At 39.4% G+C, this 18,412-nt stretch overlaps 1 protein-coding gene and 1 pseudogene across 6 annotated transcripts in view; both read left to right on the forward strand.

The window, feature by feature from the left end:
• The window catches only part of TASP1 (taspase 1), a 350,594-nt gene that overhangs the window by 275,592 nt on the left and 56,590 nt on the right, over positions 1–18,412 (forward strand). The window lies entirely within an intron of this gene.
• LOC150003196 (proliferation-associated protein 2G4-like) lies at positions 14,303–16,299 on the forward strand (annotated as a pseudogene).

Below are 18,412 nucleotides of genomic sequence, written 5' to 3' on the forward strand. Positions count from 1 at the left end.
ACACCCTGGAGGTTGTCAACGACTTCACTTACCTCGGGTCCACCATCTCGAGCTCTCTGTCAGTCGACTTGGAGGTCAACCGGAGAATCGCCAGGGCAGCCACAGTTATGGCCAGACTGAACCGGCGAGCGTGGAACAATTCCAGCCTCACTGAGAAAACCAGACTGCGCATCTACCAAGCCTGCGTACTCAGCACTCTCCTCTATGGCAGCGAGACGTGGACCACCTACGCAAGGCACGAAAGGAAACTCAACAGCTTCCACATGAGGTGCCTGCGACGCGTCCTGCATGTCGCCTGGCAGGATAAGGTCCCCAACACCGAGGTGCTGAAGCGAGCCAATATGAGCAGTTTGCATGCAGTTCTTAGCGAGAGACGCCTCAGGTGGCTCGGCCATGTCAAAAGAATGGATGCAGGCCGTATCCCCAAAGACCTCCTCTACGGCGAGCTAGCAGAAGGCAAGAGGATGACAGGGCGCCCAAAACTGCGGTTCAAAGACATCTGCAAAAAGGACATGACACAATGCTCCATCAATCTCAACACATGGGAAGTTCAAGCAGACGACCGCCTAGCCTGGAGGCTCGCGGTCAGGCAAGGTACGTCACGTGCGGAGGCTGCGCGCAACGAGGAGGCGGTCCAGAAAAGATCGAGGCGGAAGCAGCGTCAGCAGCAGCAACAACAGCCATCTGCCTTCACCTGTACCAAGTGCGGCAGGGATTGTCACTCCCGAATCGGACTGCACAGCCATTCTCGGCGGTGCAGATAGACTCTCAAGAAGCTACGCCATCGTCTCTCGAGACGGACGGCTGCCGACGACGACGACGACGATTATAATGTGTTTTGGTGTGGTTCTTCCGGAGTCCAGTTTTTTTGGAACTCTCTGTGCTTCCTGGACCTGTAAGTCTATTTCCTTCCCCAAGTTAGTGAAGTTCTGCTTCATTATTTTTTCACATAATTTTCCAATTTCTGGTTCTTCTTCTTCACCTTCTGGCAACCCTATGGTTTGGATGTTGGCCCGCTTATAGCTGTCCCATAGGTTTCTGAGCCTCTCCTCATTTTTCTCACTTTTTATTTCCTCTTTCTGCACTGGTTGACTGTTTGTTCCTTCCGTATGTTCTGATTTGTTGATTTGATCCCTGGTTTTCTTTCCCTCACCACTAGTTTTGTATGTGTTTTTGTTCATTTCAGTAGGACTAGCCTTCACTCTTTCTTCATCTTGATTAAGATCTGCTGTTATGTCTGTAAGCATTTTTATAACCAAAGCTCTACACTGTGCCTCAGAAAGATTTTCTATCTCCTGATCCAATAGATTAGATATTTGCTGGCTGGTGAGTTGCATGATTGGGATATGTATCATGATCTGTGCCCTCCTGACAGTTTTGTGTTTACCTTTGCTTCCTGGGCGGGGCTATCACACCTCCTCTGCTATAGGAGGCGGAACCCCATGCATTCGTTACAACCGGGTCACCCTTCTCACCATGCTGTGGCATTTTCTGTGGGGGTAGGGGTCCAAGATGGATTTTTGCCGTTCACTCTCCACTGAGAGACCAGGAGCCTCCTCCTCTGCTCCTACCCCCTCTGGACCTCACAGTCCAAGGCAATGGAGATCTGCTTACCATGGCATTGGAATCGCAAGCTGACGGGTCTCATCTGCAGCCGGGGGTACTCCCCAGGTGCTTCTCACCTTCCCTTAAATACGGTTGTCTGTGTTTACCGCCATCCTGCCGCCATCGCCGCTGCTTCCACCGCCAGCACAGCTTGACCTCTCTGCCCTGGCTTCACCCCTCCTACCCACCCAGATAAGTACCACTTGTTTATAACTTCATACGTTGGACTTCCATGTAGCTTTATTTTCTGGAACTTCTGGTTATTTCTGCTTTTACAGGAGTTGTATGCCTTCTTAGTTGTGGAGGGAGACAGAGCATGGCAGTCTAGGCCTCCAGCTTGGCTGGAAGTCTCCTGTGTGTCCCTTTATGCTTTTTAAAGTAAACTGATACAATGTACGTGCTCGAATAAAAAATTTAAAATGAATTATCTTTTGCTATTAAGAGATTTTATCACAATCAGTATACGGGGATTTCCCTAATTTCATGTTATATGGGAATTTTCCCCAATTCTCTAACTGTGTTAGAGCGAAAACGTGTTACAGAAATACCGTGTTATACAGGGGATACCTATACTTCTTTTTCTCCACTCATCTTCAAGCCACAAATTCGGACCACTCTGTAGATTGCTTGGTCTTCTTCCAAAGGTTCATGTTTTCTCTCCATTACCTGTTTTTAATTTGAATTTATTGGGGCGACATTGGTTTACAAAACCATATGTGTTTCAAGTGTACAACTCAACAAAACATCTGGACACTGCTCTGGGTACCCATCACCCAAAGCAAAGTCTCTTTCATCTCCATTTATTCTCTCTGTGCTCACCTCCACCTACCTCCACCCCCCTTTCCCTCTGACTATCACCACACTTATCTGTGTCTATATGTTATACGTAAATGTTATTTTTGTTTAGTACCTTTACCTTCTTTCATCTAGCCCCCCAATCTCCATTACCTCCTACAGCTGTCAGTCTATTCAATGTAGCTATATCTCTCTTCATTTCTTTATTATTGTTTTGCAATTATAGTTGTCCCATTTTCCCCCCATTGTTCCTCACCCACCCAGCCCACCCCTTCTCCCACAGTCATATCCCCCCCCACGTTGTCCATGTCCATGTGTCATTTATACATGTTCTTTGACTAAACCCTTACCTTACCTTTCCCCCTTCACTCCCTCCTCCCTCCCCCCTGATAACTGTTATTCTGTTTCTTGTTCAATTTAGTTCATTTGTTTCTGTTGTTCCTTAGGCACCTGTATTAGGTGATATCATATGATATTTTTCTTTCATTGCCTGGCTTATTTCACTAAGTATAATTCTCTCTAGTTCTGTCCATGTTGTCACAAATGGCAGGAGTTCCGTCTTTCTTTCTGCTGCATACTACTCCATTGTGTAAATGTACCACAGTTTTTTAATCCACTCATCTACAGATGGGCACTTAGACTGTTTCCAGCACTTAGCTATTGTAAACAGCGCTGCTATGAACATAGGGATGCATAATTCTTTTGAATTAGGGTTTCAGGATTTTTCAGGTATAATCCTAGCAGTGGAATCGCTGGTTCAAAAGGCACTTCCATTTTTAGTTTTTTGAGGTAATTCCATACTGTTTTCCATTGTGGATGCACCAGTTTGCATTCCCACCAACAGTGCAATAGGGCTCCCCGTTTCTCCACATCCTCTACACTTGTTCGTTGATTTGTTGATGATGGCCATTCTGACAGGTGTAAAGTGGTATCTCATTGTGGTTTTTATTTGCACCTCTCTGATGGTTAGTGATGTTGAGCATTCTTTCATGTGTCTGTGGACCTTCTGTGTATCCTCCTTGGAGAAGTGTTGAGATGTGTAAGTTCTTTATATATTTTGGAGGTCAATCCCTTGTCTGAGGTATCATTGGCAAATATGATTTCCCATGTGGTTGGTTTCCTTTTCATCTTGCTAATGTTTTCTTTTGCTCAGCAGAAACTCTTTAGTTTGATGTAGTCCCATTTGTTTATTTTTCCCTTTATTTCCCTTGCCTTAGGAGATGTATCAGTGAAAATATTGCTACGTGGGATATCTGAAATTTTTCTGCCTATGTTTTCCTCCAGGACTTTTATGGTGTCACTGCTTACATTTAAATCTTTGATCCATCTTGAATTTATTCTGATGTGTGGTGTAAGTTGGTGGTCTTTCATTTTTTTGCACATCCCTGTCCAGTTCTCCCAGCACCATTTGTTGAAGAGGCTCTTCTCACTCCATTTTATGCTTCTTCCCCCTTTGTCAAATATTAGTTAACCTTATAGTCCTGGGTTTATTTCAGGGCTCTATATTGTTCCATTGATCTATATGTGTGTTCTTATGCCAGTACCAGACTGTTTTGATTACAGTGGCTTTGTAGTATAGTTTGATGTCTGGTATTGTGATTCCTCCTGCTGTGTTCTTCTGTCTCAAGATTGCTTTGGCTATTCGGGGTCTTTTTGATTCCATATAAATTTTTGAAGTATTTGTTCTAGGTCTGTGAAATATGTTGCTAGTATTTTCATAGGGATTGCGTTGAATCTCTAAATTGTTTTGGGTAGTATGGACATTTTAATGATGTTGATTCTTCCCGTCCATGAACATGGTATTTGCTCCCATTTATTTGTATCTTCCTTAATTTCTTTTTTCAGTGTTATGTAATTTTCTGAATACAGATCTTTATCTCTTTGGTTAAGTTTATTCCCAGGTACTTGATTTTTCTTGTTGCTATAGTAAATGGTTTTTTTTTTTTTTTAAGTTTCTATCTCTGATATTTTATTGTTGGTGTACAGAAATGCCTTTGATTTCTGTATATTTACTTTGTACCTTGCTATTTTGCCAAATTCACTTATTATGTTGAGTAGTTTTTTAGGGAGTCTGTAGGGTTTTCTATGTATACTGTCATGTCACCTGCAAATAATGACAGTTTTACTTCCTCTTTCCCAATTTGGTTGCCTTTTATTTCTTTTTCTTGTCTGATTGCTGTGGCTAGAACTTCCAAGACTATGTTGAATAGGAGTGGGGAGAGTGGACATCCTTGTCCTGTTCTTGATCTCAGGGGGAAAGCTTTCAGTTTTTATACATTGAGTATGATGTTGGCTTCAGAAGGTTTCTCATATATAGCCTTAATTATATTGAGGTATGCTTCCTCTACTCCCATTTTGCTGAGTGTTTTCATCATAAATGGGTGTTGTATTTTATCAAATGCTTTTTCCGCATCTATTGATATGATCATGTGGTTTTTGTCTTTCATTTTGTTTAGGTGGTATTTATTGATTTGCAAGTATTAAACCATCATTGCATCCCTGGGATGAATCCCACTTGATCATGGTGTATGATCTTTTTAATATGTTGCTGGATCCTGTTTGCCAATATTTTGTTGAGGATTTTAGCATCTATGTTTATCAGTGGTATTAACCTGTGGTTTTCTTTCTTTGTTGTGTCTTGACCTGGTTTTGGAATGAGGGTAATACTGGCTTCATAGAAAGAGTTTGGGATTTTTCCTTCTTCTTTGATTTTTTGGAATAGTTTGAGAAGGGTAGGAGTTAGTTCTTCCCCAAATGTTTTGTAAAATTCACCCGTGAAGCCATCTGGTCCAGGGCTTTTGTGTGCCAGGAGATTTTTGATTACTCTTTCAATTTCATTCTTTGTTATTGGTCTGTTCAGGCATTCTACTTCTTCTTAATTCAGTTTTGGAAGATTATATGTTTCTAGAAATTTGTCTGTTTCAACTACGTTGTCAAGTTTCTTGCCATATAGTTGTTTGTAGTAATTTCTTACAATCCTTTGTATTTCTTTTTTTTTTAAGTATATTTTATTGATTATGTTGTTACAGTAGTTCCAATTTTTTTCCCTTTGCTCCCCTCTGCCCAGTACCCCCCTTCCCTCCAATAATCCTTAGTTCATGTCCTTTAGTTCATGTCCATGGGTCATGCCTGTATGTTCTTTGGCTTCTCCCTTTCCTGTACTATTCTTAACTTCCTCCTGTCTATTTTGTACCTACCAATTATGCTTCTTAATCCTACACCATTACCCCATTTCTGCCCCTTCCCCTTGGAGCTGATAACCCTCCAGGTGGTCCCCATACCTATGATTCTGTTCCTGTTCTTATTGTTTACTTAGTTTGTTTTCACTTTTTAAGATTCTGTTGTTGACAGTTCTGAGTTTCTCATCATCTTACTGTTCATAGTTTGATCTTCTTCGCTTTCTTAAACATTTCATATAATAATGGCTTGGTGATTGATGATGAACTCCTTTACTTTTAATTTCTCTGGGAAGCCCTCTTATCTGCCCTTCCATTCTAAATGGTAGCTTTACCGGATAGAGTAATCTTGGTTGCAGATCCTTGCTTTTCATCACTTTGAATACTTCTTGCTAGTCCCTTTTTGCCTGCAAAGTGTCTTTTGAGAAATCAGCTGATAGTCTTATAGAGACCCCTTTGTAGGTAGCTCTCTTCTTTTCTCTTGCTGCTTTTAAGATAATATGTTTATCTTTAATCTTTGACATTTTAATTATGATGTGTCTTGCTGTGGTCCTCTCTGTGCTTCCTAGATTTGTATATCTATTTTCTTCCCCAAATTAAGGAAGTTTTCCTTCATTATTTTTTTTCAGATAAGTTTTCAGTTTCTTGCTCTTCCTCTTCTCCTTCTTGCACCCCTGTGATTTGGATGTTGGCATGTTTAAATTTGCCTCAGAGGTTCCTAGGGCTCTCCTCATTTTTTAAATTCTTGTTTCTTCATTCTGTACTGGTTGACTGTTTATTTTTTCCTTATGTTCCAAAACATTGATTTGAACCCCAGCTTCCTTCCCTTCCTGTTGGTTTTGTGTGGATTTTTCTTCCTTCCACTTAGCATAGCCTTCTTTTCTTCCCTTATATATTTGTGATACTTAATCTTGTCTGTCAAGTCTGTGAGCATCATAATCACTCATTTTGAACTCTTCATCTGTTAGGTTGGCTATCTCCTCATCACTTAGTTCTCCCACTTGAACCTTCATCTATTCCTTCTTTTGGGCCATATTTCTCTGCCTCTTCAATTTGACTGCCTCCTGTGTTTGCCTGTGTCTTAGGCAGAGCTTGTTGCACCTGTTATGTTGTAAGGGATGGAGCCTTAGGTATCTGTCAGTGCACGGTGACCTATTTCAGCACATTGTGGTGCTGTATGTGGGGGAGGGGTCTGAGAGGGAACAGTGCTGCTTGCTCAGCACTTACCCCTTTTCCAGGCACTTCTCCCACTTCTGTATGGTACTGGTGCGCCTCTAGCTGTTTTCCTGGTTGTCGGTTCCCAGAGTGGGTGGGTTTGCAGACATTCTAGGACCATGTGGGCCCTCTAAACGAACACACTCTGCTGAGATACTGGTAATTTTTTTCTGTTTCCCCAACCCTTACTGGTTTTCACAGTCAGAAGCAATGAAGCTTTATTTTCCCCAGAGCTGGATCCGTGAGCTGGGGATGTGATCACTCCCCAGGTGTCCCTCCGGATTTTCATAATGTGTGACTGCTCTTTCCGCTGGCTGGCCACAGCCACTGTCTTTCTGCCATTGCTGCCACCACACTGCATCTTCTCTGTCTCTTCTCCGCCCCTCCTACCTATCTGGATGAGTATTGCTTCTTTATATCTTTGTTAGACTTCCATGCAACTCAATTTCCTGGTAGTTCTGGTTTTTAGTTTTGCGGTAGTTGTATTTCTTCTTATTGTTGTGGAGTGGTACGCCTCCATCTGGGCCAGAAATCTATGTTGATTTATTGATGACAGACATTCTCACAGGCATAAAATGATACCTCATTGCGGTTTCAATTTTCACTAATCTGATGATTAGTGATATTGAGCATTTTCCCATATGTTTATTGGCTATCTGTAATGGGCAAATACTAATAGTGTTTTCCTTAAGATCAGGAACAAGACAAGGATGTCTGCTTTCACCACTTATATTCAGATATTACTGGAAGTAGTAGCCAAAGCAATCAGACAAGAAGAAGAAATAAAAAGGGATCCAAATTGGAAAGGAGGAAATAAAACAGTCATTATTCACAGATGTCATATTGTATATAGAAAACCCTAAAGAATCCACCAAAAAAACTACTAGGTTTAATAAATGAATTTGACAGAGTAGCCGGATACAAAATTAATATTCAGAAATCTGTGGCATTTTATACACTAATAGTGAATTACAAATAAGAGAAATTAAGAAAATAATCCCATTTACTACTGTGATAAAAATATAAAGTACCTAGGGATAAATTTAACCAAGGAGGTTTAAAGACCTAACTCAGAAACGTACAAGATACTGAAGAAGGAAATTGAGGGAAATAGAAATACGTGGAAGCATATAACTTGGTCATGATACGAAAAATTAACATCATTAAAATGCCCATACTACCCAAAGCGATATACAGATTTAATGCAATTTCTATTAAAATACTGATGGTATACCTCACATATCTAGAACAAATATTCCAAAAATGTATGTTGAACTACAAAAGACCCTGAATAGCCTCAACAATCTTCAGAAAGAAGAACAAATTTGGAAGTATCATACTACCTAATAGCAAACTAAACTACAAAAAAAAAAAAAAAAAGTAATTAAAACAACATGGTGTTGGCACAAGAAAAGGCATATAGGTCAATGGGACAGAATAGAGAGCACAGAAATATACCCATGCCTCTATGGTCAAGAACATACAATGAGGTGAAGACAGTTTCTTCAATAAATGATGTTGGGAAAATTGGACAGATATATGCAAAAAAAATAAAAATAAAAAAAGAAACTAGACCACCAACTTAAACCATAAACACAAGAATAAACTCAAAATGGATTAAATACTTAACTGTAAGGCATGAAACCATAAAAATCCTACAGTAAAATAGGCATTTCTTACAGCATTATTTTTGCCACTATATCTCCTCGATCAAGGGGGAACAAAAGAAAAAATAAACAAATGGGACTACATCAAACTAAAAACACTTTTGTAGAGCAGAAAAAACCATCAACAAAATGAAAGGGGAACCCACTGAATGGGAGAACGTATTTGCCAATGATACATCTTATAAGGGGTTAATTTCCAAAATATTTAAAGAACTTACACAGCTCAACCCTGAGAAGACAAACAACCCAATTAAAAAAAAAGGTCAAAGGACCTAAATAGATGCTTCTCCAAAGAGGAGGTACAGATTTCCAGTAACTTTCACATGCTGTTACCTATGCTTGAAATGCCCTGGACTAATTACATTCCTCCTTTAAGACCCAGGACAGATAGGAATCTTCTAGCAATCCTTTGGAAGTCATTCTCCTGGGTGATTTGTTCCTTCCTTGTGCTCTTTTTGCATCATGCAATTGACACTCACCACAACACATCCTAGACATATGTTAAAGTGTCTGCTTCTCTCTCTAGACCAGCACTTACATTTTTTCTGAACTCAGTTATTTCAATAGGATAGATCAGAGGTCTTTGAACCCTAGTGATTCACGTGGATGGTACAGGGGTTTGAAATATGTTTCCAAGTATTAGAAGATTCCATTGGCTTATGGGATTCACACCACCAGATTGTGAATTGTTTGAAGACAAGGATTGTGTCGTATCCTATTTCTAGCCACCCTCCATAGTAGGCTCCCAATAATTATTAGATGAATAAATTAAGCACCAAATACATTTCCTTATTGATTATTTAGTAGAAATTTTTAAAGAAATTAACCACTTAGAAAAATGAAAAGTTGCATAAAATAACCTCACATGCTGTAAAAAACTATGCGGGTAGGAAATGCCGGATAATGACAAGTGTCTAGGAACAGGAAGACAGTTTGGAGGCAGTTTAAATGGATTGCAGAAGACAGCCTCAACAAACACCCGTGTAAAAGGACAATTTGGATGTGAATGTGTTTGCAGCACCGATCCCACCACCTCCCACCCCCAGAGCACAAGATGCTGGCAAAGCCCTGCCTACAAATCACTGCTTTAATGCAAAGCAAATGCTTGTCCCTGGAATGAAACAGCTGAAAAGAATTAATTTTCTCTGCTTTTAGAAGAAAATATATATATATATATATTTTTACCTGCTAAAATACAATTACATATGCTTTCCAGGCCTCTACAGAAGTGCTTTATTGAGGCTGCTGTATACAGTATGGTTAATAATTGTGTAAATAAAGACACATCAAGCCTTTCAGTGGGAAAAAAAAAATTAGTTCTTTTCAGTTTTAAGCTTGTGATTGAAAACAAGTAATTAGAATATATGTAAATATATGGCAGAAAAGGCTGATCTCACTATATGGGTACATTTTTTCCCTTGTAGCCTGCCCTCACTCTGCTGATGGGAGCCTGACAGACTTTGTAAAGTTCAGGGGTTCTTGCCTTAGAGTGATTAGTAGGAAGCAGTGAGCATGGGAATCAATGTATTTAAGAAAAATCTTAAGCAATTCAGAATAGGAGGAATGGGGTTCTTAGGGGGGTAATGTGGCTGTGTGTTTGGCCAGTGGCCTTTGAGACAAGTCTGTGTTGGAATCCATCATAAATAGGTTTGAAGCCCAGTTAATCCAAAACCTTTCATCTGATGAGCACAAATGGTAATTGTTACTTTCCCATTAAGTTACCCTCACCTTACTCTGAGAATAACTTCAGGCTCTTTGCTATCTAAGAATATATTCATGATGCTGATAATTAAGTTTGTGCATGATATTGCTTCTATTGTCCAGCTACCCTCCTTTTTCCTGTTTTTTCATCTTTACTATGAAATTTTTTATGTATTTTTTAAAAGAAGAAGGTAATATATTTGTAAGTTATAAAGGATAATAATAAAATGAACACCTGTGGACCTGCCACCCAGCTTGAGAAATTGCCCATTACTCATATCTTTGAAGCCCTCGTGTGGGACTGTCTGAACTTTATATAAATGGTGTATCATATTATTTTTTCTGTGAGAGTTTTTGCAGTTTCTTACATAATTTAATGGAAAGGATAATGACTCCCTCTATCATTTTAGACTTAGCTCTATCAAATCAAACTCTTCTTCAGTTGCCAGTTAGAACTTAAATGTGGTGTCGTCCTCTCCCTCCCTTTTCAGAACAGGCAAAATTCTTTATCAGTATGGTTTTTGTCACTGTTACCAAAATTAGCTGTGGTTTAAAAACAAGTTAGATTGAATTGATGCTTCCCAGAACATTAAAAAGATAAAATATCATTTTACTGTAAGTTAAAATTCTAAACCGCCTTTTGGTTTTACTGGCATTAAAAATTTGGCGAGCATGTATAAAACACATGCAGTTCAAAGGAGCTTCATTCTTGGGGCCTCGGCAATATCACTTATTTCCACTTCATGGCACATGCCACCATGAACACTTATGACTAGGCATTCTGTTGGGCTCACACAATCATAAAAATAACCTCAAAGAGAAGGCAAATTAGCTATTAGGCTGGTAGTGGGAAAAGAGGTACTTATGGATGTTCATCTGATGTTAATAACGTCGTAAATATATAACTAAAACTTTGTTCTCTAAGAGGGTTCAGTGTTGTGGTTTTTCTTTAGTGCCTCAGCAATGCTTTGGGATTGTACATCTTCACTATAGTCTTAAGAGGTAGACTGGCATTTTGGTTCTTATTTAAAGATCAGATGGAAAGAAGCAAATTAAGTAATTTATTCTTAGAGGCAAAGTGAATAAGGCAGACATGATATTTCAAGTTCTCAACTGAGTTGGATTAATCTATTGAGGTAGTGCTCTGAGATTTATATAATTCAGAATTAGTTTTCTTTTAAAATTATTTTTCAATTACAGTTTGCATTCAGCATTATTATGTATTGGTTTCAGATGTACAACATAGCGGTTAGACAATCATATACTTTACAAAGTGTTTCCCCCAATATTTTGGGTACCCACCTGGCACCACACATAGTTATTACAATATTGTTGACTGTATTCCCTGTGCTTTACTTTGCAACCCCATGTCTGTTCTGTAGTATTTTTAGTTTCAGTTTTTGAAACAAAGATGTTGATCATAAGTATCTGTAATCTGCTTTGCTTGCTTTAAAATAGAGCAGAACTTTTCTTCCCTTAAATATCACTGACATACTTTTTATAATTACAAATAGATTTTCATCTGTAATTTTTTCATCATGAGAAATATAGTTCTAGCTATAATCTAACCGTATAGGGTTTTGTTTTCCATCTGAAATAAATAACACAAAGATTTATGAATAGAATACTAGTGCTTATGTAATTCTTATTACTGTGGTTCTCCTAAAACTCTCAGAAAAACATTTCGACAAATTTTATAGTCAGTTTTCATCTGCTCGAAGGGTAATAGAGATCACCTTAGCATGAAACAAATCCTAAAAATAAAATTGTTGAATGAAATCATGTTTCAATAAAACTTGTTTCACTGGATGCTTTTTTTTTTCCCAGCAGAGAACATTCAAGCCTCAGCCAGTAGTCCCTATTTCTGGCAGTTTCTAATCTAATAAAATAATAAAACAGGAAGAGAATAGAAATGTCCTTCCGGGCTTATATTACCATTTGATCCACATCCCTCTCTTCCTTTTCAGTCAGCATCCTTCTTTAGTCTTGAACAAATCTGAGTGAATCTTGGAAAGACAGGATACTTATTTTCTTGGCTTAGTATAATGGGGGTTCTATAGACCTCTATGCCCAGCCCTTCCGAGACAGTTCAGTGGTGAAAGTTTTTCAGGGAAGGAAGCAGGCCAACTCAGAGCTACTTCATGGCCATAGTGGGACAAGCATATGAATCGTAAGGATTCCATGTCAGGATGGTAGAGTGTCCTTTTATTGGGTTATAAAGAACCTAACAATGATGGGGGGAAAATATACAGAGAAAAGAGGAGGCTATTCTATTTATAGTTACTCATTCTTACTTAAATAATGAATAATTAATTTATTTGTATTATTAAGGAGTAACTTAAACACTGTGCAGAATGTCCTAGGGTAAGCCATTTGACCTAAGACAGCTAACTTGGCAACTGCCCAGGCCAAGACAGTTCTGATTTTAGAGTTCTGTTTTCCTTGCAAGAAATTCTATGATGTGATGTCAGGCAGGAGGTTTTAAATGGGTGTGGGAGGCAGTGCAGCTGGGGGTTGTTAACAACAATTGGAGAATATTTAAAAGAGAAAAAAAAAAGGATGGCTGAGGGCTTCTCTCTGGTCAGAACAGAGAAACCGTTTGGATAGAAAAAACTTGCTTGCAATGCTGATAAGAAAACTTTGACTTAATTTAAACAGAATGACATGTGAATCATTTTGAAGAGAAAGAGGTATCGTGGAGGGAGCATTATACAAGGGATAGCTTATTAAACAGTGAAGGTGGTGATTTAAATGTTAGTAGGAGGCAAAGCTTTCCATAATGCTAAAGGCTCTCATATACTAGAGGGATAAGACAGAAGTAGAGCTGCTCTTGGGCATTATACCCGTAGGCGAATTCATTTGTTGCAAAGCATTAGATTCATCTTCCCAGAAAGTCTGGCCTGTAAGATTATGTACAAAACCATTCTGAATGTCTCTGTAATGTCATTAACCTGCCATTCTTGAGCCCCTCCCCTGAACCCATTCTCCAGCTCTGGGACAGGATCAGTAGTGTTGACCTTTTCTCACATCACACTTGTGTGATACTATGTATTGTGAAGTCACTTGGTGGAAAATAATCCTGCTAAATCCCTGTGTTCATCTTTTACACATAAAACCCACTCAGGAAATTATTTTAGCATGCTTTTGGGTGTTCTTAATATTTCCTAATGGGGATCTTTTCATAGTCTGTGCATTTCCAGTAGCCTCAATCACTATGCTTTGGCTTTTTAAAAAACAAAAGCCTTTTCAAATCAGTAGTTGAGTTGATAACAGTCTCAGGCCCACTACCAAAGAAATATGATCATTACTGAAAGGTCAGGAGCTTCTCTGAATGGAAAGATGCTTCAACTTGACCACACTAAAGGTTATTATGGATAATACTTTCACAGGCTCAGATGTACTCAAGGTCATTCCTTTACCCTGGTGTTGCTTGAGTTCATAGTCTTCTATAAATAATAATTACATGTGAAAAAATCCTGATACTATGGTGTAGCATCTGCCCAGTTTGTTGTACTATTACTAGAATCATTTTTAATACTGTTACCATAAACTTTAATTTTTAGTGTTTAGAACAATTTCAGATTTAGTCACTAAAATCAAGAAACAAATTATAGACTTCTAGATATCACTCACTGATGGTAAGAAATGCTCTTCTTTTGCTGAAACTTTTAATATTTTTCTCTATGCAACTGTATTTGAACAAACTTTTTCTAATTTTTGCTAGATTTTAGTTATAAATCCAGACAAACAGGTTTGACGATTTTTATGAGATAAAATTTACCCTTGAGGCAAATGAATGTTTTCTACTCATTTACAAAAACTTAAAAAGGTTTGGACTTTAAATTTCTAATAGCAATAAACATTTGTCTTGTTTGTTTTGACTACTCTTTGAATATAACAGGTTTTGCCCTAACTCTCTGTGCTTAGTGTAAGTTTAAGTAGGGACTTACTCATGGCCCTTCACAAGATTTGATCATATTTTAGTCATGAGACATGGAACAATTTGAGAGCATTAGATCAGTTTCACATCATAATAAAGCATTATCATGAAGGACAATTAAAAATATATGCTGGGACCTCCAGCCACAACCTGTGTCTAGGAAGGGAGACCGAGGTGGTGGCTAAGTGGTACGAGGCAGGAAAATGTCAGGTGAGGACAGGTAGCAGGAGCAAACTATTACCAAGAACCTGGTTATGACCAAATATGAGATGGGGGTGACGTCACCAGCTGGGTACTTTAGTGGGAGCATCCTGTTCAGGTGTGTCAGTACTGAGCCTGTGTGAAATCAGTGATAACATGATTATGGAGTAGACCGGAAATTTTCAGGAACGAAAAAGAAATTGCCTTTTTCACCAGCATTTTAGTAAATAACTGTGTATGTTTCTTCTTCTCTTTGAAGAGCAACCAAGACTATATTCTCAAGGAAGGCGATTTGGTAAAAATTGAATTTGGGGTCCATGTGGATGGCTTCACTAATGTGGCTCACGCTTCTGTGATTGATGTAGCTCAGGGGACCAAGTAAAAGGGAGGAAAGCAGATGTCATTAAAGCAGCACCTTTGTGCTGAAGCTTCCCTGTACCTGGTCTAGCCTGGAAACCAGAACACACAAGTGATAGAAGCCTGGAATAAAGTTGCCCACTCGTTTAATTGCACACCAATAGAAGGTGTGCTGTCACAACAACTGAAGCAGTGTGTCATTGATGGAGAGAAAACCATTATTCAGAATCCCCCAGATCAGAAGAAGGACCATGAAAAAGTTGAACTTGAGGTAGTTGAAGTATATGCCATAATTATGCTCTTCAGCTTGTTGGCAGCGGCAAAAACAGCACCAGTTGTTTTCAGAATGGACCTTGGTTCAGCAACCTTGGTACCTAAGTTCTGACTCAGAAAGAATTCAGACCCAAGACTCAAACTGTAAGAGAAAGTTTATTTAGGAAGTTAACAGAGGTAGAGGAAGTCAGCTGTAGAAGTTACAGAGACAAAAGAAGGGGCCCTTGCAGCTTAGGAAAGAGGAGGGTAAAGGTAATACGCCTGGGGGTGGAGGGTATAGGAAGGAGATGGAAAAATAGAGGGTATGCTCTGAAGAGGGAGTACAGCACTGGGTCCTCCGTCCTAAGGGCTTTTAAGGGTAGGGATTTTAGGAGAGTTCAGTCATAGGGGGGGATCTCAATACAATATTCATCAGCTTCCCAGGCATGTCCTTTCAGGTTTGTGATCTCCACTGATTGGTTGGTGCCAGGGCAGGGAATCATTTATCAGTGCAGCTGGTCCCGAGGTCCACCTGTCTGGTTTTGCTGCTTTTCTGGACCTGGAGCTGAAACCCAACTGAGGCCTGATGTGATCCCTAGTGGTTAATGCTTAAGGTAGATGTGCAAGGGCCCACATGGGAGTCACATAAGGTCACTCTTCAGCCCTTTGTTCCCCCTCCAACAGGGTCTGTCACATGACTAGCAACATACCTGGGGACAGAAGGTCAGGGGAGGATCAGAGCCACATGACCAGCAATATGCTAGGGGTTACTCTGGGGGTGAGGTCCTTGTTTTCCTAGTTTTGCCTGTTGCTAGGCACCCGGAGTTTTCCACCCTGGGACCTTCTGTACCTGGCCTATCATCCTTGCTCTGCTCATGTCTTACTAACTGCCTACCACAAGCTCAGGAGAGGGCAAGGCCAAGGGTGTAGAACAGAGAGCCACCATTTTACAGATGAGATCCTTCTCAACAATATGGCCAGAAAAATGAAAACTTCATGTGCCTCCTTTAGTGAGGTTGAAGGGCATTTTGATGCCATGCTGTTTACTTTTAAGATCATGTAAAGATGAGAAGAAGGCCGAGGTTGGTGTGGTGGAGTGTGCCAAACATGAACTGCTGCAACTTTTAATGTTCTCTGTGAGAAGGAACGCAAATTGGTTGCCCAGTTTAAATTTATGGTTCTGCTAATGCCCAATGGCCCCGTGCAGATAACCAGTGGTCTCTGTAAGCCTGACCTTTACAAGTCTGAGATGAATGTTCAGGATATAGGGCCCTCCTCTAGAGTTCTGCCAGTTGTAAAACTCAGAAAAGAAAAAAAAAAAAAAGCATTCAAGACTGTGGAGAATGCCACCAGTGAGGAAACATTAAAAGAGAACGAAGTTGGGGACTGAGGTGAGTCCCATCTCCCCACCTTGCTGCTTTTGCCCCATTCCCTTCCTATAACACCCCAAGCTCTGTGCAGTGCAGTTTGTCTTCTCCACCCAGGACTATCAGCAGAGCAGAGGTCTCCCTGCCCCATCCCAGTCGCCTAACCCAACCTCCTTCCAGCAACAACCAGCTACAACTGACTCTGGTCTTGGGAGACCAGGCTTCCTTCCCAGCCACCAAAGACCACTTTAAATAGAAAAAAGAAATTGGCTAATAAAATGAGGAGCCAAAAAAGTGCTAACATTCCATTACCATTATGTCAAATTTCAGAATATCACAATCCCTATAGGGAGAAATTAATTCTCCATAGATAATATAGACTAACAGGGTAATTGAGATTCCTAGGGGTATTCTTTTAATATCGAATATGAATAAAAACAGGGCAACATTCAGAAGTTTCAGAAAGTATAGATTGTGAAAAATAGGTTGGTTCCACTCAACTTTCTGAATCAACCAGTTCCCTCTATAGTAGCAGCCACTCCTGCTAGTTTCCTAAGATGTTCTTTCAGGGAGATTCATGTTATTGCAGGCTTGTTTATCTATGGTGCCCTTTTATTTTCTTTCACAAAAATGGCCACACATCTCTACATATCATTCTCCATCTTGCCATTTATTTATTTATTTATTTATTTCCTCACCTGAGGACTTTTTTTTTCATTGCTTTCAGAGATAGAGAGAGAGAAGCATTGATGTGAGAGAAAAACATCAATTGGTTGCCTTCTCATTTATGTCCCCACCAGGGATCGAACCTGCAACCTGTGTATGTGCCCTGACTAGTTATGATACCTGCAATCCTTTGGTCTGTGGGACGATGCTCTCACTGATTGAGCCACACTGTCCAGGGCTCCACCTTGCCTTTCATTTTAGATAAACTATATACTTGCAGATTAGTGTTTTTTCAAAACTGAAATAAATTGTATTAATGAAGTCTAAAGTTAATTCAGTGAGTCACAAGCATAACCTTTTTAATGCAGTGGGTAGAATATAAAAAATCCAATAGAATAACCAAAGCATTGTGAGTAAAATGGTATTATTTTATGAAATTTCAGTTATAAAGAAATATGTGTACTAAGTGACAATATGTGGATTTTTTGGGTTTTGTTTGGTCAAAAAGTTTGTAAAACACAATGTAGATGGTTTCATGTCACCTAGGTAGAGCTACCTCATTTGTTTTTAATTGTTGCATAGTATTTTATTGAATAGAGTACCATAGTTATGCATATATACTCACACGATAGGCAATTAAGCTACTTCCAGTTTCTTCCTAATTAGAACTACTTCAATGAATGTCTTTATAAAGATGTTATTTCATAAATATTAAATGCTTGTCTTTAAAAAGTGTCAAAGACTCTCATTTCGATAACTGCAGTCAATGCTCATTATTTGTAGATTTTGTATTTATTAATCTTCCTACTTGCTGAAGTTTACTGTACTCTCAAAATCAGCACTCTCACCACTTTCACAATCATTTGTGGGCATGCGCAGAGTGGTGAAAAATTTGAGTCACCTGACGTGCACAGTCCCAGCTGAGGTGAACAAGGCCTTTTTGTTTCAACTCCTCTACTGTAAACAAGTGTCCTTTTTGTGGTCTTATTTGTACCACATTTTTCACAGTTTTGTGTTTTTTGTGGATGATTTTGCTTTAAAATGTTCCCCGAGCATAGTGCCCAATTGCTGTCTAGTGTTCCTCAGTGCAAGGAGGTTGTGGCATCTTGTGTAGAAAATGTGCATGTGAGGTAAACGTCATTCAGGCAGGAGTTACAGTGCTGTTGGCCATGAGTTCAAAGTTAATGAACCAACAATACCATATATCAAAAAAAGTAAGAGGAAATTCACTGATCTGTATACTGCTTTAGAAACTGCTGAAGTAGCATCTATGATGCCTAATGAAGCCATGGAAAAGCTGGAAATGTAGTTCAGTTTGTGGATTTATGAGATAATGGCCAGTAAAAAGAGCATAGGGGGAACAGCGTTGTGAGGCTGAAAACCAAAGAAACTCATGGGCAGATTATCCAAGGTCAGAAAAATGTTAAACTCTTCTGGGCTAGTGTTTTATTATAAAAGAATACTGCATAT

Source organism: Furipterus horrens, unplaced genomic scaffold (genome assembly GCF_987537825.1).
Source record: "Furipterus horrens unplaced genomic scaffold, mFurHor1.1.pri manual_scaffold_8, whole genome shotgun sequence".
In the NCBI taxonomy this organism is placed as follows: domain Eukaryota; kingdom Metazoa; phylum Chordata; class Mammalia; order Chiroptera; family Furipteridae; genus Furipterus; species Furipterus horrens.